The sequence below is a fragment of the Zosterops lateralis genome, assembly GCF_965231275.1.
Source record: "Zosterops lateralis genome assembly, chromosome: 2".
In the NCBI taxonomy this organism is placed as follows: domain Eukaryota; kingdom Metazoa; phylum Chordata; class Aves; order Passeriformes; family Zosteropidae; genus Zosterops; species Zosterops lateralis.
This window is the reverse complement of record NC_139763.1, coordinates 71,632,093-71,656,999: the sequence shown is the minus strand read 5'-3', so window position 1 is coordinate 71,656,999 and position 24,907 is coordinate 71,632,093. Positions and strand designations below refer to the sequence as shown.

The window sequence follows — 24,907 nt, the reverse complement described above, 5'->3', positions numbered from 1 at the left end:
GAGACTAGGCAAATGCAAAATAAGGCTTATTTTGATGTCTAAAATAGGATGCAAACAAAATTTAAGTAAGGCAAAAAGAAATAAATTAAGTTTCTGCATCTTCTTCAGCATTTCCACACTAAGCTTCCTGCTCAACCTAAAAGTTTTCCAGATGCCAATGGTGGCCCATCTGTGGCTGCTGGATTTGCCAGAAAAGGAAATGTGGGATTTAGCTGTAAGCCTAATACACTGCCCCACTGTTGCTGAAAGGGAAGGTCTCACCTACTTTCCAGATTAAAGTGGTCCTTTCTACCCCTTCAATTTCTCAGACTTGTCTGCCAGACAATTTAATTAATTTATACAGCAAGAAGTTATTTGGGATGTCTCATCTCATCTCATCTCATCTCATCTCATCTCAATCTCGTCTCATTTCATGGATTAGTAAGTTTATGGGTCTACAATCTGCCCAATAACTGGTGGGTTTGGTGTAAAGTCAGTAATGGAAGCAAGTGATCTGCCTCTCAGTGATATTCATCTATTAGATCAGGTAACCTGTCTCCTGAAATCATTCTCACCTTAATTGTTTAAGACAGCTAATTGCATCCCTTGGCCAAGTAGATTTCACATTCATATCTTTTATCTTTTGTACAATCCTCATTACCACAAGGCTGCAGAAGAGAGAGGTAGGAGGATCCTCCTAATGCAGCTGGGCTGAGGTTCCAGGATGGGGATGTGAGGGGAGCAGGCCTGAGGGTGTCTAATTGCCTGATGCCACAAACTTGGTTTCCTCACTTGAGATGGGCTATGAGTTACTTTGGATGCTCAAAGTATAAAACCACAAATAATCTTGAGGTTAGAGAAGGGAAGCCCAAACCCCTTCCTGAGGTAAGCGCTGTAGCTGCTGGGCTGCCAAGACATGCTCCTTCATGCTCCCTTTCTTTCTGCCCCAGATCTCAGGTACTATAGAGGCTATGGTGTTAGGATTTCCTACAAGAAGGAAATTTCAGGCCTGTAAAACTAAGGCACTGCATGCCTCAGCTTAGCACTGCTAACAGGGCAGTTGCACTGCCTATAAAGCTGCTCAGACACGTCTAAGCCAGCTTAAAATGTGCTCACGCAGGTGCTGGTAAAGCTCTACTGCCAGCATGGTGCTCAGGGCACGCTCGTTTGCCTTGCTGAGACACACTGCTGTGCTCCTGAGGCACACTCCTTGAACACAGTAGATGTTCCCTACATTCCTCCAAGACCCTTCTGTGCCAACCTTGCATTCTGCCAAGTAGCATTCTCTGATGGGAGAATAGGCAGAGACACAGTGGGCAGGAGGTGGGCTTGTTACATTAGTACATGGTGCTTCTTATTTCTCTGATTTCTGTACACCCACAAACATGGACGAAGTTGTGACTGTTAAAGAAATTGAAATTGTGCTTCCAGTTTTTAGCAGTCCTTCTTTTTTCTACTTTCTTGAAAAGCAATATTTTTTTCTACTTTCTTGAAAAGCAATAGTACTGTGTACTTCACTGCCTAGAGCTTACCCTCAAATGCTAGATCAACCAGGTATTGCATGTGAGAGTTACATGTGTTACAGACAGGGCAGGTAGATGAAATATGCCACCCAACAGGGCTCCGCAGCTTCACTGGGTTTGGCTGGAGAGTTTTTCTCTGCTACATTGAGCAGGAAAAGTAGAGGCTTTGCTTGTCAGGCTGAATCTGGAAAGATTCTTTGGGCTCTGGGAAGAATCTCACCACAGTCCTTGCTCCTGCTCTGCTACAGTGCTATGATGCTAACAGGATCAGAGGGCTCAAATTTGCAGTCTTGGAATCTGGATTCTTGCTGTGTTATCCTGTTCCTTCTCTCCTGTCACCAGAGATTATTGTCCTGCTCTTACTTCTATAGAGCTGATCTCAGCTGTGACACATGGTTCTTCCTGTCACTTTGTTTGAATCTAATAAGCATCAAACTCTATTCAAATATATTTAATAGAATAGTTTATTTTACATTGAAATACTTTTTAAACTGAAGGGTGCAACACTTTGGCAGATATACTTTTATTGTGAGGAAAACAAAAACTTGGACCTGAGAATATTGGCAGGATTGATTTAGCTTTTTATTTTCATATTTCTAATTAATCTTGTTCTTGTCTTTAATCTTCTGTTAAATCTGCTAACATGCACTGAAGGTTGTTTGTACAGAAGCCTTCTCCTTGAAAATCATGCCTATCCTAGGGTTTTTACTGGAGGCAAAGATAATAAAAACAGCACACAAAAATGCTGAGGGAGAATATTCTCAAAGTGGGAGGGAAGCATATTTCCTTGGCATTTTCTAAAATGTTCCAACATATGAGACTATTTATGACAAAGTAAACAAAAAAGCCCATCTTCCTTGTGAAGAATGCAGAATCATCCTTAATTAATTAAACTCCTACAGTGAGCTCATAAAAGTCAGGATGTTGAATTGCTGTATGTTAATGGAGACTGATTGTTTTTATTATATTTTCCAGGGGAGTAAAGTAAGGTTTCTGAAATTCACAGCAGCACCATGTTTCAAATATGGAGAAAAGAAATCATACTGAGTATGAAGCAAAGACACTACTCCCTACCTCTGAATTCAATGGATGTGAGAAATTTGCCTGAGCCCTGCTTTGCCAGGACATACAGCTATGAAGGAAGAGAGGGACTCTGAGGGATCAGAGCTGGGCCCTCATGCTTCCTCATGTGTCTTTGATGGGAAGGGCTATCATCCCATTTCACACCACAAAGCCATGGTTGTCCATAGGATGATGCTCTGCAAGAGCTGTCTGGGGCATGGGTCCAGCCCATGACCAAACAGGAGAACACTTCATCCAAGGCCAGAGCAAGCTTTCGTCAAAACAGTGAGGGAGCAGGCAGGTTTACAGGACAAACACATGCACACCCAAACAGAACTCTGAGGAATTCAGTTTATGCCTATGCATGTGCTGTGATACCATAAGGCTTAGCCTTAGTGGTCTGGAGCCCTGAAAAGTTCTCAGGTTCCTAAGGAGCAGAAAGACAATGCTGGAACACAATGATTTCTTCTACCTTTTCAGCTGCAAGGAAGATATTTGCAATTTCAGCTGGCACATCTTCTAGCAGGGATCACAGCTGGAAGCTAGAGAAGCTCAGTTCTCAGGAAATAAGTAGAAGCAGTTTTAATTATACTTATTGCCTATTCCCTGAACCACAGGTCTATAGGAAGAAACTAGTCTTGGCAAAACCCCTGGAGGGATAGATTGGGCCACCATAAGAGATGTGTCTGAGGGAGCCTGTGTGGAACAAGTCCCGTCCCTGCCCTGGCAGAACCAGCCCCGTTGGCACATCTCCATCTGTGCCCCTGCAGGATGGAAGGCAGCAGGCTCACCACACCTCTGAGGATTGCTGCAGGACTCCCAGTGATTATGCTGTAAGGGAGGAATGCCAAAGCCTGGTTCCTTCTTCCTCCTGTGCAGCTTAACAGCACTTGAATAAATGTGAGGGAAGTTACCCTTGTTTAACCAGTGTGGCAAGCCCTTATTCACTGAACACACATCCTGCAGGTATCAGCATTGTGGGTGTCTCTGTGTCCATGAACAGTGTTTCCAAGGGCATGTAGTCAGGAGATGGTTCCCCGTGTCCCTTCCCCCCTCATTATGACCCTGCTGCACAGAGCTGTAAGAGGGGCCAGTGGCTGTGCTTTTGTATTAGACCTTCTGTAATGTCAAGATTCAATTATCAGAGCTGCAAGAGCTCCTCTGGAAATGATTTTATCTGCTGCACTTAATAGGCTGAGTCAAATAAGATTATACAATTTAATTCACCCAGTTCACCAAAGCTGTTCCCAAACAGCTTTTTGGACAGTATAACTTTACCTGGGGTGTTTTATTGGTCCACTCCAGTGTAAGGCCAAAGAAACTTGTGCTAGCTCAGTGGTTAGACAGCTCTGGAGCAGAAGTGAGCAGCCAGGAAGGGACAATTTCTTTCATCTGGCAGCAACAAGTTTTGGTAGCTCAAAGCTCTCTTGACAACTGTGCAAAGCCCAAAGAGACAGCACTGTATAGAATCTGTACATTTAAATTCCTTTATGGTAGTGGTGCTGTGAGAACAGTGTGGCACATGAATGCTACACATCTGAGAACTGCTTCATTCAATATGACAATAAACTAAAGCTCAGCTGACACTAAGTTAATCTTCATGGCATCATTTTTGATGCTGATTCCTGATGGAATCTTATGTTGACTTATTTTGCAAACAGACCTGACTGACACCATGTAGTTTTCAAACACATCATTAGAGTACTTTTTTGTAACACTACTATATCATTATAACTACAAAGCAGAACTGGCAGATAGCCTGCAAAATTCCCACAAAAGTAAAACCAAAGCTCCTAAAAATATCAAAAAGTTGCGTAACTGCAAAATTCCCCAAAAACCCCAATCAAACCTCCTGAAAAGTAACACAAAGCTTACATAACTAGATCTCAATTATCTCCTTAGAAATTGTCTGTCCATCTAAAGAAGTGAGAACTTAAACAAAGAAGTGTAAACTTAGAAATGCTGTAGGTGAGCAGTATCATTTCTCTTTCAAGGGAAGATGATTAAGGCTGTATGAAAGATGAAGTATGAAAAATGCATTGGAATGCTTGTTAAAAGAGGCTGTCAGAAAGTGTGGTGTGTCTTGGATTATGTTCTGTCAAGGGTAAGAACTTTAACGGCATAAAAGCATTTAGAAAAAAAGCAGAAGTTCTGGGCTTTGAGAGCAAAATACTCCACCAGGTTGTCTATTAGCAACAGGCAGGGCTCAAAGGTTTATCTCATCCCTCCAAATATGACTGCATAAAGAAGCACAGCCTAATCACTGAATATTCTTCCACAACACATTTTAAAGCACCATTTACACTCTCAATGTTTTTCTATTGTTGATTACTATCTATATATGCAAATTTAAAAAATTTAAATTATTAAAATGCACATGATTAATGATTGAACTCTAGCTTGCTTCTGGATGAAGCCTTCATCATACATGAGTGAAAAGTGAGGCTCCTAGAGTTCAGATAGTCTGTCACTCTTTGAGTGGAAGTGAGATACTTGTATTTTCCTGCACTGTTGCTATAAAAGGCAAAAAGATACTCTCACCTGTACCATAATCATGTTTTAGTGGCCCAGCTGTAACTATGAGGAAGTTGCTTACAAGTATAATAGCACTTGAGAAAAGTATCATCACCTGCAAGTCCTTGAATGGCCTTTCATCCCTGTTTCTAAATTGAAGAAACCCGTCTGATTTTATGAGTCATTAAAACTGATTTAATTAGCTAACTACATTAAAACTAATTTTCTTTCATGTAGTTTGCTTTCCAAAATCTTCTTTTCTCATATTTTTTAATATTTTCAATATATTTTTTCCATGGAAATTTACTTGGCAAAAAAAGATTAAATATATCCTAAGATTATAATTGAGTTCACTTCCTGGTGAAAGTTACTGTCTCACATTTGTGGAATATTAACTTGAAAGAGGCAGGAACCCAAAATGTGCAGTTTGTTTCCCTACAACATACAGCAAATTTATGTTAATGGCCATTATTTTACTCTTCCACTTAAGTGAGCTATAATAACAATATTCAATACAAGTCTATCATCTTCGGCACATGTTTTCAGTTATCTGCAGAAAGAGCAGATAGACATTCACCTCTTGATCTTGCAGCTATGCTAGCCCTTTTCCATTAAAACTTTCCAGAGTTCCTGCCAAAAGCAATTGTGCAGTTGAAGGCGAACAGAGTTTATCGATTTTACTTGGGCAATAGAAATTTCATCCATTTTTCACAGCCTGGGAAACAAAACCTGTGAGTTTATCTACCTTTTTTATGCACTGGTAAGATCCCAGTTTCCCAGTATATCCTCACCAGCCCTAGCAATAGGACTGAAAAGCTGAAGTGGACCATGTACCTTTTTAGCAATTGTCTTTATGAACACTGTGTTTCCTGACCTGCCTTAGTACACATCAGTAATTAAACAATTGGAACAATTGTAATATCTGCAACGTTTAATAAGGAAACAGTCCAAGGTGGATAGAAGATATCTTACCAAATTTTGAGTTCTTTTTGTAGTGATGGAGGACATATTTTTCCAACTCTTGAGTCAAAATTAAACATGTTCTTTTTTCTGCAGCATTGCTTAGCATTCCTTTACAATCCAAGTATCCCTGTGGGAAACTTATATGCAGATTCTCTCCTGCTCCTCAAACTCATGAAGATTGCAATTCTAATGTACCAATTGTATGAAAAGACAAACTTGGTCATGGAAAACAGAAGAAATTTTGTTTTTCTGTTACAGATGATCCTTGACTTTCTAGTTTTAGTTTTGAGACAGACTGAGGAACTGCTTCACAGTGAGGTCCTCTTGTGCCAGCTTTCCTCCAGGAAAGGCCCTGCTGTCCTTGCCCCTCCTCTTGTGTCACTGGCAGCAAGACCCACAAGGCCTACAGCAAATACTCTTCAGTAGTGCTCTGAAAAGTAATGAGGGTGAGACCTTCAGGATACAAGTTTCCTTTGCTTTAGGGGGAGCATAACAGAAAATGTAATTGGTTTCTTCACTGACTTGCACTGTGTCAGCCAGGAATTGGTAATACTGGGTCATCTTGTAATATTGACACTCCAAACTATTTTCCACAGTATTTCAAAGATTCAGTAGGTTCAAATGGGATTTATATGTGTCCGTTAGCAATTAAGTGAGGAAAAAAAGTGCCTTGATGAGGACTAATGAGTGTTTCTTCTGAAAACTTGTGGACCTCCTCAGGCAAGGCTGCCTTTGGGAGAGTGATTGATATCCTTTGATGGACTAAGATGTTGAAAATCAGGTGTCATTCAAATTAGGTAATCTGGAATTGTGTTTTCCTGGGGTAGGCGCTAACATGTTGTTCTTGAAAATGTTCTTCTCATTTCACTATCTTGTTTTCAGTACATTATAAAAGAACTTTTACATTCTAGATTAAATATAGAGTAATTTAATGCTGTTCTTCAGTCTGAAATTTATGTGTTTGGTTCTTTCGGACTGTCTGAACTATGAAAGGAAACTTGCACAGCATGTGTATGATATGTATTGGTAAATTCATGCTTTGTGAACTGGGTGTGGGTTAACAGTCTGGGTATTATAGAGCTTGTCCTCTGTAAATGAAAAAAAGTTGAGCTTTCAAACAATATAGAGTTTCCTGAAACAAATTAAAGTTCCTCTACTGTATTGTGTGACAATTCCACTAAAAGAATAACAATGACAGTGTTTTTGCCACCACTGACTATCGGGGAAAAGAATGAAAGGAAAAGAAAACATATATGAAATATGTCAGTCATGTTAAAGACTGACAAAGAAATATGCAAATTCTGTCTTTTCTGTAGTAAGCACTGAAAATTATATAAAACAGAACAAAACTGTAGTTAAGACATTCTTCTTAGTACCAAATAATTTATTTAAAACCATTATTTTTATCCTATGACACACTATGCAAAATTGCCATCTCTTCCTCTGTATTACCAGTTCCTAGAATTATCTTGTCAATTGTAGTATCCATTTCTTCCTTATTTTAATTCCTTTTGTAATATTCATGCAGCCATAGTCCCATAACCTTTTTACTAAGAAGACTCCTGTGTGCCTGCCTGTTGCTATCAAAAGGGAACAACATTGAGATACAAAGTTTTTCTACCCCCTTCACAAGTTCTCTCTATCATTTTAATTTATTATAGCCTTTTGGTGTTTATTTTTACATGCATGGCTGAAATATACTATGGTCAAGCTGACAGGCTACTATCAACACTGTGTTACAAGCAAATGTTTTTCATCACTTTATCCAAGTGATCTGATATTACTCTGAGAAAAGGAATAAATAAAAGAAAATAGTGATTTATAGTATGGAAGTACTAAATAATAAAAGCAAACAACATCATTAAAAACTGCCTTAGACCCTAGGATTGGGTTGGGATTCCAAATCTCTTCAGAACAGTGTCTTAGTGTCAGAGTTTATTTCCCAACTCTTCACATCAGCTGGGAGAGAATATATGACCCTTCACAATATTTCTCCCTGTATTGACCATTTAACAGAGTAATAAAATCATTCACCAAGGAAGAGGATTAAAACAAGCTGGTCCATTCTCTGTAAACAGACATTAGTTCATAAGTAGTTCCAGCAAGGAGAACAGTTTTTCCATTCTTGTCCTGAGAAGTGGGTCAGGACCATCACTGGTAACCTAAACCCCACAGCCCAGCTGCCTTGCATCACAAAATGTATCTGAAATGTTTACACTGTCCAAGTTGTCTGACTTCTCTCTATGTTTGAGCTGGAAAATCAACAGAGGAAGCCACACTCAGGAAATTACCTGGGGCTTCTGGACATCATAAAGCCCATGTGTGGGAAGGGATGAGGCCAAAGGGCAGGACAGGTTCAAAAAGCTCCAAAAAACTCAGGAAAAAAAAATCACATTTGAAAAATATACCTAAATAGAGCATAATTTCAACTACTCAATACAGGCAGAGTTATGAAAACTGACACAGACACCTAACCTAGTTCTGTGGACATAGAACATGGATCTTGTGTGTTTTTCAGCTTCCTTTTATATGGCAGTAGCCTCAGAAGATATATTTTTTGAACACAGCAAAGTGGCAGAGTTTGGTCTCTTGCCATGAGTCAGGTGGCATGGTTTGACTAAATCCACACCTTTATGCTTTCCTACCATCCCACAAGGAGCTCCATCCACACTGCCTGGGGGCTGAGCAAGTGCTGGCTGGTCTGCCCCTGACCCACACAGGGGAACATCCTAACAGGTTGTCACAACTGGGACTCTGTGTAAGCCCATGACTTTTCCCTGCTTGACACAGCCTATGTGTAAGTTTACTCTGAGGTACTTCACTGCTGTATATATTTCCATCTACTTCACTGGAATTACCCAGGAAAATAAACTCATATCATGCCATAAAAGTTTTTAGAATTATGACCTATTTGCATCTTATAAACAGATGGTAGATTATTAGCAGTTATTTTCCAGTGCCTCACAATGTGGGAAAGACATTGTGCACTTTGGTTTTGTCAGTCCTCTTGCATCTTATCAGAGTTTTCAAATATAGCATTTTTTATTTGTCATTTAAACTTTAGAATGAATTAAAAGAGGTTGGGAAGAGGAAAGAAAGAGGAAGAATATATAAGTGGAAAAAATCATATAAAAATAAATAGATAAAGGATACCTAAAATGTAAAAGGAGAGAAAAACCATCTGGGAGGCTGACTAATCAGGGACTTCACATTAAACAGTCAGGCAATCAATCACACTGGATAAAATTCATGAGGTTGATAATCCTTTTCTATATAACCACCAAACAACATAATTCATTAATACAGCTTAAGTACCATCCCCAAATATTAAATTATTTACTCCATAGTTGAAATAAAATACCTGAGTTCAGCTTGGACAAACCCTGCCAAAAAACTATGCAGCAGTTTTTACTTACACATAAACAGGTTAGAACTGTGTTTTCTTGTTTTATTCTGTTTCTACAGCTCTTGTAGCAATTGCTGCGGCCACTGCTCTAATACTTGTGTTGTGGTTGTCCTTAGAAATTCCTATTCAGATTTGGCTCAGTGGTATTAGTAGCAGACAGAAGGCAAGAGACAATCCCTAAACCAGAAAAACTTTATAAGCCAAGGAGATGTGCCAGGCAAGAAGCAAGGATTTTTAAAATGAGTACCTAACTTTCAGGAAGAAGAAATGACATCCCTACCAGTCACAAACAAGATAAATTGGAATGTCTAGGTCCCAAAAAATAGCTACACATGCAGCCATTCAATCAGCGCCAACAATTATATCCAGTAAATATTCTGGATTTATGCAGAGAGCACATTTCATACTGTGCTTTATAGGAAACCAGATTTTAAGAGTTATCATCAGAAACTCAGGAAGAGAATAAAATAAACCTGAGAGGCAAAAATCTTTAATGTACTGTGTTCTCCCCACAGTTCAGCTCTGGCATGTTAACAGTGGTTTTACAGCACCAGCAGGAGAGGTAGGTACTTTCCACCACTCTAAAGCAGAATGTAGCCCTTATTCCCCCAGTCCCCCCATTCACAGGCACACCGGATCAAGGGCAAAGAAGGGAGCCTGAGCCAGGCACTGCCTCCCCCTGCACCCGGGGATGGGGAGCACAGAGGCCCCAGCGCTGCTGTCAGACTCCCTTCAGGTAATAGCAAAGCGGCAGAGAGTGACATAAGACAGCAAAAAGAACTGCTGCCAGATGGTTTATGGTACCAAACCTCCCCCTTCTTTCATCTCCCAGACTTACAGAGCTGCTGGGAATGGAGGGGGCAGGGAAGAAGATGAGACTGTGAGTGGGAAGCTCACTCAGAAGAGTCTGGAAGCCACTGATGCAATGAATTCTTCTGAGTAGCAAAGCATAAAAAGAAAGGTTATCTTCGGAAATCACTAAGTAAATAAATTTAAAATTGAGAACAAATATAATAAGTCCACAGACAATTCACGGTAAGGGGAAAACATTTGTCAATTATTTTCTCATCAAGATTTTGTCTGGATTTGTTCAATACAGGTACTTCTCAAATAGCATTATCTTTAGACAGCAAGACAAATTACACAACCTTTGTCTTTTTCTAAGATTGGCTCTGCAAATTTCTCTAATTTGCAAGTATTTGAAGAAATCTTAATTTTTATTATTAAAGCAAGCCAAAGGTCCTGTACTATACTTTTTAGACTATGAGGGCTAATCCTTTCTATCAGAGGAATAATTTAAGTAAAATATTTACACATCCTGCTGTTGTTTTTACATTTCATTTGACAACAGAAATGAGAAATGTGAGTCTGCCCCTTTGAAATCTCTCCTTAAAAATTCAGGTTACGGAGAAAGTGAGGCTCTCTGCACTAAATTGTACTTTCTCGTCATTTTAAAGTAGGACTTTGAACCCTCTCAAGTAAGAAATGGACTGGTTTCCTGCCTAGATAGGGATGGATGTGTAGTTATGTGTGCAGGAACACACACTGTCTCAATTTTGTTCATTTTCCAGCAAGAGGATCTACAGCAGCACAGGTTCCCTCTCCCTGTGCTCTCTACCAGCAGGTTCTGCCCCAGTGTAAGGGAGCCCCTGCTGCTCCTGCCTTCAGCCACATTCAGGTTGAAGCCTGAAATCCTTCCTGCAATAACAGAGTAATATTAGTAAGATTTTTCTCATGAAAAACGCATTTTGCAAAAAAAACCTGAAAAGCTTAATATTTGCTTCAGTTAAAGCCCCAGACAGGAAGATGGTCAAATCCTTGATGGGTGCTCTGGTGCAAAGATACCAGGTTGCTTAGTGGCAGTTCAGGCTGGAGGAGACATCACAACCCACTCACCAGGCAAGTGAATGCTGCATTTCCTCACAGTTTTTCATCCAAGCAGCTATGGAGTGGTTTGTCTGTGGGTTAAAATTAGGACCCATACACTCAAGTGTCAGGGCTTTTTTAAACACTCTTTCTGTTTCCAGGGAAGTAAGCAAGAAATGCCCTATGAGTACCTCAGCTTGTTGGAAATGGCATAAGTAACATGCAACAAAAGCCTGGGCTAGCACATGGCAAATACAGAAATATCTTTTTGGATTTGAAGAGTCCAGAGTGTTTACTGCTCTTTTATGAGGATAAATATCAAAATCAAGAAGCTGATAAATCACTTCTGAAGGAGGCATGCAGTGTTTCTGAAAGTGCTGTGGTTACGTGTGTTTCAGTGTCATTTTTCTTCTGCTCAAGTGGTTTATTTATTAAAAGGCACCACAGCTACATCAATCATTTATTTACCAGTTCATGCATTGATCAAGGTCCTTTGTTGAGTTGCACTTCATCCTTTCAGCACTGGCAATAGACCTGAGTGTGTTTTTGCTGTACCTGTCCATAGAAAACATCCCAGTCCTCACTTTTCATAAACACTACTTGGAACATGCATGTTCAATCAGCTTCCTAGGCACAGGTTGGCTGGCTGCTGCAAGGCTGTTTTGTGTATTTCTAAAAATGCTGAAAAATCTGTAACATAATATCTGCAAAATCTGTAACATTGTGGGCTGTCTTCTGAAATAATAAGGTTTGTATATTTTTATATACATATATATGTAGTATATATATATTTATTTACATATAAGCATTAAAGGCTCCTGCAAACTTTAGGCTGTAGAGGGATGGCTGACATTTCAACAAGCACTAAACTTTCTGACAGGCTCTCAATGGTGAAACTTTTGGACATCTGGGAGACTGCTCTGGGAAGTATCCATGCCACCTTTCTGTTCATTCCTTCTCTCCTCCCTGGGATCCCTCTGGGCTAGAAGAAGAGTGGTAATCCACATGAATCTTCACAAATCCATGGTGAACCTACAACACACAAATGTGGGTGAGACAGAAGCCAGCAGAGCTTTCCTGTGTCCTCTTACAGTCTCTTTTCCCTATTCTCACCAGCACAGCTGCCTGTGCCATTTCTTTCTACCAGCCTTCAAGCCTGCGTGGATGGTAGTCTTAAATCTGTGTTCTTAGGCAGCCAAGTGCTTTCACAAATTCCAGTCCAAATTATTTTCACAGCACAAGCACAAACATTGCAGCAGAGTAGAGAAATAAACCACTTTTTCCTTGAACTAGAGATCTCCTGGGGCTCTTGCACATCCTTCTGTGCTCAGAACTGTGCTTCAAGCTTTGGTGAATGGTCCCTTCTAAAATTTCATGCACACCTGCTATACTTTAAATTATCTTGGAGTGAGAGAATTTTCCTATTTAATGGACAATCACCCAGGTTTCTCTCGGACCAAAAAATGGATTATCTTTCAAAAAATGTAACATAGAGAAGGAATGCAGTTCCCTACCAGCATGCAACAGCATCAGAAAACCATTAACTCCAAAGGGCATTTGTCTGCTCAGCACTCCATGCCTCCTGGCCCAGCAATGTTGGAGCAAAGGCCTTTCAGACAGGCTCAGTACAGAACTCTACCCTGCTTCACCAGGGCTGGCAGGAACGCACCTAATGCAGATTTCTTTGGATCCTGGCACCCATAGCATGGTGCTGTTTCAGAGTTCAGAGCTGGCTATAAAGCCCACCCTAAGCAGGGGGAAGCTTCCTACTGAGTACTTTGCTGGCACAGCAACCCAAGCAGCAGCAATGGAGGTCACTCTTCTTTTTTGGAGTCAGAGCCACTTACACAAGTTACAGTCACAGCAGCCACTGCAATGTAAATGTGCATTTTGGGGTTTGCACTGCCCAAAGTCAGTGTGTGCTATTCCTCTCTTCCGTACACCTCTGTGGGGAGGGTTACAAGTAATCCCTTTCAAGAGGCAGTCTTCTCTTCAAAACCATTTTGGCTCACTGACTCATCCCTTGCTTGGATGATTTGAACTCAGAGCAGGGGAAATAAAATATATCCATTAAAATGCACCTTTTCCTTTTTTTTTTTTTAGGATAAAATGGATACTCGAGTCCACGAAAACAGACTGATTTTTTATTTTTTTTTTTTAACTATTCATGAATGCTCAAAGGAAGGATCAGACTGAATGTCCTGGAAACTGAAGAAATTCTTTTTCTGTATAAAATGAGCTGCTGCATCACAGTAAAAGGGGTTTCAGTAATCAAGTGATAGCTTGCAACTAAATAGGACCTGATTAGATATAAAATCTGGTCCAGATGAAGCTGGGAGAGCCTCTACTGCTTTGTTCCTGCCATTCCTACAAGCAGACATTGGAACACTGATTCTGTATTCTGATGCAAAGATGTAGAAAAAAGATACAGTTTGTAAAGTGTCAGTTACAGAGGGCAATTTTTCATCTTGATATTACAGGCTGATTTTCAGCAATGATTTGAAAAAGATAACATATGCACATGAGATGCCTCAGACAAGGGAATCTCTAAATACTGAACAATTTTCCAGAGAAAAAATTCTAGAAATTATCTGACTCACTCACCGTGTTTGTCACTATGGAAATATTTTTTAGGTCGAGTGATGCAGCACGGCCCAGTTGATAAGAAATTGTTCATTGCTTCACATGAAGATGTGAATCTTCTAGCACTGAAGTTAGGTCAGTTTGATTAAAAATCTCAGGGTCAGTTTCTGCCAGCCACCTTGCTCACACTCCCCACTCACAGGGAAGAGCACAGGTTTGGGTGAGTTAATGGGACAAAATCATGCCATTCTGATGTACTAAAATGTTCCAATGTGAATGAAAGTCTTCCAGGGACTCTGGCAAGGGCTACATAGAGACTATTCCTAAATGCAAATAACCAGTAGTAGAGATTTGGCATACTTGAAAGCTAGTGCTCAAATTTGTCTCCAAAGATTGTGTAGCTGGAAATTCAGGCCTGCTTCAAAGGAAAACAACATTTTAATCACCCTATGGAGGGTTGTTTACAATCCTTTTCCTTGCCTCCCACATGATATATTCCTTCACACTATGTGCAGATCCTACTTGGATGGAGGCAATAAAATCAAACAAACCATGAAATCTTGTTGAGTTCACAAACATCTTTTCAGTATTGTTCTGAATCTTGTGAGACATCATCACAGAGCTGCTGCTCTGACACTGCAGGTATATACCTCTGGAATAAAAGACTGAAAACACATCTCCTGTGTTTCTTGAGTGCCACATGGATTTCACACCTCCTCCCAAATCAGAATATGCGAGTCAAATTGTGTTTTTGTATGCAATGCTGCAACTGAAGGAGTCTTGGCAAAATGAGTAAGCAGCTTTTCCAATGAAGTTTAAAGTGGACATTGCCTGCAACAGCACTTCAAGTCTCATGCCATGCCCACCTAGCTGTGCTGTCCCATTCACTATGCGTGCTCCACACTGAGGCTTCAGTGGTTTTGGACTGCAGGTTAATTCAGGTTATGGAAGAATGCCTGTACTAGGACAAGAAGAAGTTTTATTTAGTTCAACAACTAGCTGTAGCCAAAAGTGAATGTTTAGCAAAATTGCAAACACTCCAGCAAACACATGGTGGTAATTCATCAGAACATTTTCCAGCCCTCAGGGGCTTCATCAGACAGAAGTTGTGTCCTCGTATGTAATAGCTCTTCATTCACTTCTCTTGAATTTTTTGAATTATTTTTTTGGAAACTTGAAATATGTGGAACATCTTGTGACAGAACTACTACCCAGGTTAAACTCATGTTGGGTGACAAATCGCCCCTTTATTTTAAAGTATCATATTAAATGCTAGTAAACCTAGCATTTATTAGTTTACAGATTTCTGTTGTATTTTCCTATCGTTTACTTGGGGGCTTTTGTGGACTGAAGAATCCTAATTTATTTGCTCCTTGCATGGAAGCCACTGCATCATTTTGATCATTCTTGTGACTTGCCTCAGGATCATTTCCAATGGCATTGTATATTTTTGAGCTGGGAAGAACAGACTTCTGCACAGCATAAGCATGGAAATTTTTTATACAATGGCATCACAATCTTTTGTTCTTTTCTCCTTTCTTAGCAATTCTTAACATTTTATTTGGGGGGTTTTATTTGGTTGGTTGGTTGGTTGATTGGTTTTTTGATTAGTACTGAGCATCAAATCTACTTTTTCACACAACTATATACTACAGCCCCAAGAACTTCTACAAGAGACTATTTTAATGACAATATGGTAATGACCACAGTGAGATGTAGGGGATCTAGGGTTTCAGTGGGTCTCTCAAGTACAAATTAGTGGTTTCCACTCAGCAATGACATATACATGATGTTACATAAAGCAGAAAAAAAATCTGAAAAGACACATGTTTGTCTCACTTTGCATCTGAAAATCATGTCACATATATCTACTGTATTTGCAGCTTGCACATACATTCCTCTTCTTCAAGCAAAAAAACAGCCCGAGACATTTTGTATTTTTTTCCAAGTTCCACAGACAATGCAGATTTCTGGATTTGGAAGAAAACTTTTACTCTTGTCAAATATGTTGCTATGTAGCAAATTCTAATAAGTTATCTGAAACAGACTTTTAAAGCAAGAAAATTATTAGATTATAAAATGCCACAATTCTACACACAATCTGCTTCTGCTTTCCTTAGAAGAAGAAAAATACTTTTCAAAGTAGCCAGGGAAACATTCTTGTTTAAAATGACTGCTTGCAGCTATAATATATGTAGCAATGCGTTTATTCCTAATGGATTGAATAGCCTCTATGTAGTCCATTACCTGTCATTACTGAACACTTAAAATCAAGAAGCAGTCTAAGATTTTAAATGGCTCATTAAAGTCCTCCAACAGAAGCACCAGAACACACCAAATAATTACTTATCTGACTATTATACTACAACAGAGGAGACAGGACACAAGGTATCAAACACTGAAGTGCTTTTATACACAATGCAGTTAGCATGTCATTCCAATAAATGTTTGGCTCACTACAATATTTCAAAGCAGAGGACACAGTCTTCTGGTATTATGGCTCACAGACCCTCTTTGATGTCCCACAGCTATTCTTGCAGGGCAGCTCAGAAACTGCTCCTTTTTAATCCATTCTGATTAATGCCACCAAATGAGTTTTCCTGACACCGGTAATTTTGCTCTGCTAGGGAATGATTGAAGAGGGTGGGCTTTTGTCCCAGCACAGCAAATCACTCACAGCCCAGTGCAACAAAGAGTCAACCACCTTCTTCAGCAAATAAGATGAAACTGTAACTTGTTTTCTTTTAATTAACTCCTCACTAGATTGCTCCAGGCCCTCCTGGCACCCCTCAGCTCCCAGACAATAGCAGCGCTCCCAGATAGGGTAAAATTTTGGAGAGCTCAAGTTTCCTGGGAGTAGCCATGCTCTGTGTGAGCCAGATCATGCTTTTCTCACGCTGTCTGAGAACACTTTGGGAGGGACTGATGGTGGGCACAAGGCAAGTTGAACGTATGGGCAGCCTTTTAGACAGACTCAGCATGCTGGTGAGTCAGGTTGGCTGGCAAAGATAACATATCAGCAACCCACTGACTCCGCTGTTCTTAATGAATTCTTTCCTCTGGGTTTTGCTTTCTGCTGATTGATTACTTTCTTGGTTTCTGAGTTTAGTGTTCTGGGCCTTAGGGCTCTGGATTCTGTTCATTCGTGTCCCTGTGTGGCCTTGGTTGCTCTTTCCCACACTCCTTGACTGTGGTGCAAACTACAGGGCTCATGAATGAGCCTTTAATGCACAAGGCTGCCATGCTCATATCTCCATGCACAACCATGGCAGCATTGCAGTGGTGCCAGGAGTTGGGTCCAGATAGTCCTGTGGTCAGGTCTTCAGCACAGGCTGCTCCTGGGGGGGTGGTGTACACATGGGATCAATGCCCCTAAAAAATTTACAAAAAGCATGGAAAATATGCTTATATGGTTTTAAACTTATAGAAGAACTTTTAAAGAACCTTTCATCAGTAGGTAAAGTATGCTGATACTTAATGTTGGGCTGTATCTGCCATTCAGTGCAGAGAAGGGATTGAACAGGCAATCTGTCGGGACATGCACCACCACAGGTGAATAAAATCAGATTTTAGGCAAAGTTATAATCATTAATTTATAGCGGTGCAAACTCATCTCTCTCTCTCTCTGAGGTGACACTGTTAAAGATTAAAACAAAAACGGATGCCTAAATGAAAGGATAATGCAGATCTTGTTCAGATAAGAAAATGTAGTTTGTTTTACACAAGGAGAATATGTTCAGCTAGTGTGATGAATTCTTCCCACAGATATAGATTCAAGTGTCTGAATCTGCTTCTGGAGGTGCATTTCTCCTCATATTGACAAGAAGGAGAACCCAGAAAATCAGGTTATGCTAATTCATTTCAGTGTCTAATTCATTTCACCTCTATATTTAGGTGAGATCCCTTCCACAGAATACAATACAAAGTCCAGTTAAGTTAATATTTATTTTTCCTGGGCTTTAGAACATCAAAACATTGTAACAGCTAAAATCTTATTGTCATATGTAAAGCAGCATGGACTTCCAGGGAATCAGTGTGCAATTATCAGAACAGCACAACAATCTCAGAGCAACACATTCTTGGTAACTGGTGCAAAATACATAATCTATAGGACTGTGTTATTCTTGTATTCAGGTGACAGAGTGGTTCATTCTCAAAACACCCACTAAAATCACACCTGCAAATTAGGCTAAGTATTATAAATAGAATACAGGATGATGTGACAAGCAATAAAGACTATAAGCTTAATTTCAGTGGCAATATCAAGATCATATTAAATGTAATAGTTCTTATATTCAAGTTGCTCACACACAATAGGAAAAAATAATGTCATAATTATGCTCTCTTTGGAATGCCAACACCTGAATATTGATTTCTTCATTTTAACAACAGCTGAGGCAGCAATTAGAAAAGGATCAGAGAAGAACATCAGTCTCTTCTAAAGGGAGTGAAAAACCAGGCAGGAATGTGGTGCTTATGCACATCCAGTAACCCTCCACACGAGTTACTATCTTTCCTGGAATCCTAGTGCTTTTGCCTCACTCCAGATTGAGACATGTCCTGTCAGTCAAATGGTCTTGTCAAGTCAAATGTCTAAACAGACACAAAATGTCTGTTTAGTAGACTGAAAAAAAAAAAAAATAACCTGCATGGGTATAGCAAAACTCATCAGTGAACATGTGCATGGAGAACATTTTTTCAAATCATCTACAAAGAATCTTCTGAGACATGCCCAGCTTTACAAAGGAAGTGGTAGAGTTGGGGTGGTAAAGTGATGGTTGAGGAAGACATTTTGAAATTCAAAGCTTTGAATCAAAGTTAAGACAAAAAGGGGTGTTTTTTTCAGTCATTTAGCATCTGTCTTTCTGTAGCACAGATGGATTTAAAAAATAAGGCAATTTATCAGAATGAAATGAAACTTTAATTAGATAATCAAGTTCTACATTCCCAGTATTAATTTTTAAGGACTTGAATATGAACAGATATGTGAGTTGCTTGAATAAGTCTGTAGGATTCAAAAGCTGGAATCAGTCCACCACTTTGAAATCTGACCGTCTGAAGGACTAGTTTTATTTTGGATTATTTGCTCTTCCCAGTTTGGTGAAGAATTATGAATTATGTACTATCTTTTAAGTTCCTGCTCAACAGCTCATAAAGAACAAAAAAAAAAAGGAAAAGACCCTGAGGTAAGGTATGTAATGTATCAGCACAGAATCATAGGAAAAATTTAACTTGGAAAGGAGCTATGGAGAGCTCTCTTCCAACTTTTTACTCAAAGGTGAGCTAACTCAGGTACTCAATTGGTTTCCTTGGGGAAGACCCAAGGCCACAGTCACATTCTGAAAAGCACTGAGAAGGAAAATTCCGAAGTCTCTCTTTGTAACCTACTAAAATACTTTAATTCTCTCTCTCTTTAAATAGTGCACACATTTTTTTTCTGCATACCTAGGTAAAATTTGCTCTGATACAGCTTTCTGCCATGGCATCTTGTCTCTTCATTGTGTACCTCTAAGAGAAGGATATCTCTTCTCCATATCTTCCCTCAAGTTGGGTCCTGTCCTGGTTAAAGCCAGCTCTAACTTGGGATGACTTTCTGAAGATGAGAGAACAGGAAGTTTATCTTCAGCAGAACAAACAATGCTCTTCTTTCTTTATGGCATTTTTTAATATGGTTCATTGTAAAGCTATAGAACATCTTCATTCTAGAAGTATGTAACTACTGCCGAGCATACCAGACTCAAAGGATAACTCTGTGCTACAGATCTAACCAGATCAAAAAATAGAGAGGTTCCGATAGGCATCTTGTTCAGGAAAAGCATGAAATCACATAGAGAAGACTATAGAACTAATCATCTGTGCAGGCAGCTCTGCAAAACCCACAAAGAGCTTGCTGCAGCTGAAACCTGTGGCCCCAGGGTTCAGCCATGTATTATTCCAAGTATGGCTTGATGGAGCCTGGCTGTATGACCTCAGTTTAATTTTATTGGTGGAACAGATGTTAAGGTTTTAAAAAGTACATGAGCTAAAGCTTAAAAACAAACCCCAGCAAACCCAAGGTGAAAGCACAGAGATAGATGTAAATGTTGAATAACAATTGGTAAGAGTTAACAACCCAAGCATGTGAGAGAAAAATTGTGAACCAACATAAAACTCTAAGGAAAGAAAGCAGAGCACTGGCAGATGGCAACTGAGCAAGGACCAGACAGTTCCAAAGTGCAACACAGGCTAACTTCTTCACTTCATTGATGACTGATTGGCCAATAAATAATGAATTAACTCTCTTTAGCAATGTATATCCTGCTTGTAAAATGTCTTTTTGCATGGTAAAAATACCTGTACAGACTCACAATCACAGTAAAAGGGGTTGCATGGATAGTTTGACTAATACTAAGAAGCTCCAGAAGCATTTTCATTCACCAAAAAATATTTTTTAAAATCACCACAAACTCAGGTATTTACTTTCCATCCGGGCCAACAGCAAAAACAAATGTGTGCAAATAATGCCAGTGTCCACATAATCTTGGCAGATAATTTCAAAGGATTTTGGGTTTTTTGGTTTAAGGCTTAATGGAGGGTAGGAGTTTTGGGATTATTTCTCACTGTCTTCTTCTACAGTTCACCTGTGTGCCAGAAAAACTCTCCTAAATCTGGTTGGTCACCAAGGAAGTGTGTTGGATACTACAAGACATGAGCACTCCAGGCTGTGGAAGGACAATGCCTTGCCATGACACACGTAGGACTACTCTGCAGTAAGAAGGTGGCCTAAGCCAGGCTTCCTACCCAGCCAGCACTGAGAGATCTGGGGACAGGGTTGCCACCTTCTGGAGCCCTAATACCTCCTTTCTGCCCAGAGCTGAGACACTTATCTCTATTTATGGAACAGAGTTCATTCCTAAGCAACAACAAAATGTTTTTACAGCTCAATTCAACATGCTGTTCTGACCTTGCCTTATAGAAATGCGATGCCATGGGAAGTTATGAGCACCTAAGCATTTCCACAGTGAGTTTGGTTTTGATGCTGATAGGTGTTTCTGCTTTATACATTTTTCATCATTAGAGGAATCAATTGGAAAGAAAAGGATTTTCTTTTAGTCATGTGAATACTAATTAGCAAGTTGTCCCCATTTGGTGATGAGTTTTGGCATTTTTTATGATAGCTTAATGTCATCAATTTTCCTGTCTTAAAATGTTGCAAATTTCTAAGTTGTTTTGGGGTTTAACCTCAAAAACATCTGTGTCTCTTGTGGGAATGGATCAACCTCCCATTTTCCATATCAGTTTAGCTTTATAATGGGCTATGTGCATTATTTAGATGAAAACTATGAATAAAGACATGCATTAGAGTGCTACTGACCCAGTGAAGTGCAGCATTTTCTTGAGTGAAACAAGGCATAATTGCAGTAGCAGTTGAGAACAATTTTAGCAATATTTTTAATAACTTCCCAAAGAAAAAAAAGCAGGAATGCAAGCTAGCATTTTGCCAAGTCAATACTAATAATCGTTACTCTTATTCCAAGTACTGCAAGTGTATTAATGAGCACAAGTTGCCATTCACTTGATTTTCATGCAGTTCTCTCATCATAAAATTATTTTTCAATTGACAGAGAGTTTGCTGCCTCATATATAACTCTTCTACATGTGAAACAGAAGATTTCCCCATCAAATACGTTTGTTAGATCACTTTCAGTACCTCCAGCACAGCGTTTGTTGTTTTATTGATTCCTGTCCAAAGCTGCAGCATTTTTCTAGACACACTGGACAGACATTCCCACTTCCCAAAGTGTGTTCCCACTTCCCAAAAAAGAGGCAGCAAGACCAGAGCTGATACATCCTTAGCTACAGTCAGTCTGTGTGATGCAGAAACCTCTGGTTTTGGTGCTCCCTGCCCACACTGCCTTCTGGAGGGCTTTAAGGACAATTTCACAAGGCAGAGTTTATGCCTCCCGTAAACATGCACTGAGCAAGAGTGGGCAATAAAACTTGTTAATAGCAAGACTAAATGAAACAGCAGAACACTGTGGAGCTTTTTAATGTCCAAAACAGCAGTGTGTGAGTGCCTAGCTGGCTACCCTTGAAAATAAATAAATACCCTTATGACCCTCAGCCATAAGCAGCTTTCCCTTTGCTTACCAAGAAACAGGTTTAGAGGGCCTGTGTTTCCCTTTCACCAGCTGTCGGGAAAACAAATAGTCTTCTGGCAGGTAACACACCAAATGTCAAAATCTTTTATTTGATTAGGACAAACTGGAGTGACTTTCATCGGTCTACTCATCTGCCCCAGTTCCAGGTGGGAATGATGCCAGAGGGCAGTATGCTGTCCCTGCTCACCCAACAACAGGCCACTTCACAGCTGACCCAGCACCCTGCCCCACACACTGCCCTTTCCCCTGACTGATTTCTGCACATGGTGTTTGGTAAAATCTACAGAAAATAAGCAAATCTGTAGAGACACATTTTAGGGGACAGTTGAGAAAACAGGCAGTGCTCAAGGAGATTCAGTTTCCATTTTTGTTTATTGATGAGCAAAGGCACTAAACCAGAGAGATGGGTGAAACAGCTGTACAAGAATCAGTAGTTTCAGTTCTTGTACGTCTGAGTAAACAGATTTCGTGTTTTGGCTTCACAATGGTATGAGACCTTTGAGTTTCACTTTGAGATCACCACTCAAAGCAGGCCAGAAGCTCAGAATTAATCTCAGCTGGAATCAATGACTCTCCTGAGCTTCTCAACACACTCGGTATTACTCAACATATAACCTAATTGAGCAATCTTTCTTCAGAGAAGGGAGAGACATTTTATCCAGTATTTCTTTTCAAATAACATTTCAGGCCATGTTCTCATTTAAATGTACCAATAGTAATTTCATTGAAATCTTAAATAAATTCAGGTTTTTATTTCCATCAGGCTGTATTCCAATCCTTTCCACCAAAACATCACTAGAAAACCAAGGGCAAATGAGTCTAACACTGGAGACTTGAATTTTCAACAACATTATAGGAATTAATTATACTCTTTTTAACACCTTCTTCATTATAGAGTGCTTCCTCCCTTGATTTTTATATATTTTGTTTCTCAAATTTGCAATTTGCTCCTTGAATATATATATATTTAGGAGAGAGAGGTGTATGTCGTTTCAGCTTAATGAGAGAGAAATGACAATTAAACTAATTGAAATATTGAATGTGGGGATATTTTTAATATAAAAGGACATCTGGCTGTAGATATTTTGTGAAGGGTCATACCCACTATACCAAAATACAACAGTACAAATAGATAATTTAGTAAATGAGAGAGCTAACAAAACTGCACATATCCTAGACAAATTATGTTTTTGTGTCTAACTTTGAAATTGTTTATTGTGTTCTCATTCAGGGTTTTATTCAAGATACAAACCCACAGTTGGGGATTCTGGGATTTTTAATCGGTTTCATGTAGGCAATCAGTAAAGATGATATATTTACGTAAGCCTAGTTTATCAATTTATCCAGGTTTTTAATATACTGCAGAGGCCTTGGAACAATTCATTGTAGCACTTACATACATGTTATAAGAGAAAGAGACTAATTTAAAAAATAAAAATACTTTATTTCTATTTAAATAGATCAAGCAAAGAGAAATGGAACCAAAGAGGAGATAACCCTTCAAGTACTACAAGGTACTAACCTACAAGGTTAATTCAAACTCTCTTACAATGGTTCCTTCAGGCACTTTTTCAAGCATCCTGCATTTGTACAGCCCTTACCCAGGTTCCATATGCTACAGTTGCTCAGGCTATCTTCCAATATTCCTTAAAGACCTGCAGACCTGATTTAGTGGATGATGACCCTGTCCATGCGGGGAGTTTGGAACTAGATGATCTCTAAGATCTCTTTCAACCCAAACCATCTCTGATTTTTGATCAGGACTCACAGAGGGAATTGGATTCTGCATCAGAACAGACAATGGAAGACATCAATACATCTATAATATCCTCTTCAAAATAGCATGGTTGTTCAAGCAAAAAAATTATGAGTGTGGTCTCTGGTATTGAAATTTTTCAAGCCCATGCTGGAATTATTGTTCAAATTAAATCACACATATCCATAATATCTATCTCCAAGGTAAGTAGAAAAAAATGAGGTACCCTTTCAAAAATATTTGCATCTCAAATATTTTCCTAATTCTCTTACTGCTATGACAGTCCATGAAGCAGTGCTCTGTGCTTATCATTAAAATTGTTCTGAACACAGGCAACAGAAGGTCAGAAATTACATTAATTCTTTCCTTTCAGTATTGAGTCTCAGTGGGAATGGTTACGCCAGTTTGATGATGGCTGAACCTTTGACAAAACCCCTAGGTGAGCTGAGAAGAAAATCTCTTAAGAGCAGAGTTGAAGATAAGTCGTCTAAAATTTCTTTTTCATGCACACCGTAAATCATTCCTTTCTTCTTAAATGCATTATTCTCATATTCCCCCAAAGGGCTTACTAGTTATTCGTATCATCATCAATAGCACTGAGCATCTGGCTACAAATTATCATGCTTTGGGAATACGAATCTTATGTAAGAAATTTTGCTCAGGAAACCTTGCCTGTGGTATTAAAAATTAATTCATAATGTTGACATATTGCTAATCATTTATGATTAATGCTTTTGTTTTTATCTCATTAGGTTCTGCAGTTACATTACACACATTTACTTGTGTGCTTTTTCTGAAATAATTTGTTGTTTCTAGTCAGTAATTGGCTATTTTAATGAAATATGCAAATTTAAATTTGCTAATTATATTGGATTTACTTTAGATAAGGAAAACTGACTTGGCTCTGTTCTTTGTGGTACCCCTAGTATAACTATGGCCTTTTAGTAAAGACCAAATATTTCAATTACAGATCCTAGTAATCTTCACCTCAAATGCATTGTAATATTGATCCTTCTTTGTGGTTGTTTGCCAATTGCTTTCTGTCACAACCTCTAGTCATGTCACTGAAGATAATTTCCAGAACCTTTTGCCTAATGAGATAAATTCAATGAAG

General features: G+C 39.2%; 1 long non-coding RNA gene across 1 annotated transcript; it reads right to left on the bottom strand.

Moving 5' to 3' along the window:
- Positions 1-17,854: 17,854 nt before the first annotated feature.
- LOC310906012 lies at positions 17,855-22,173 on the bottom strand. The gene is made up of 3 exons (XR_014589326.1): positions 22,027-22,173; positions 19,342-19,489; positions 17,855-18,489 (listed from the first exon to the last, which is right to left on the bottom strand). It is a non-coding gene; the product is annotated as an uncharacterized lncRNA (long non-coding RNA).
- Between the last annotated feature and the right edge of the window lie 2,734 nt (positions 22,174-24,907).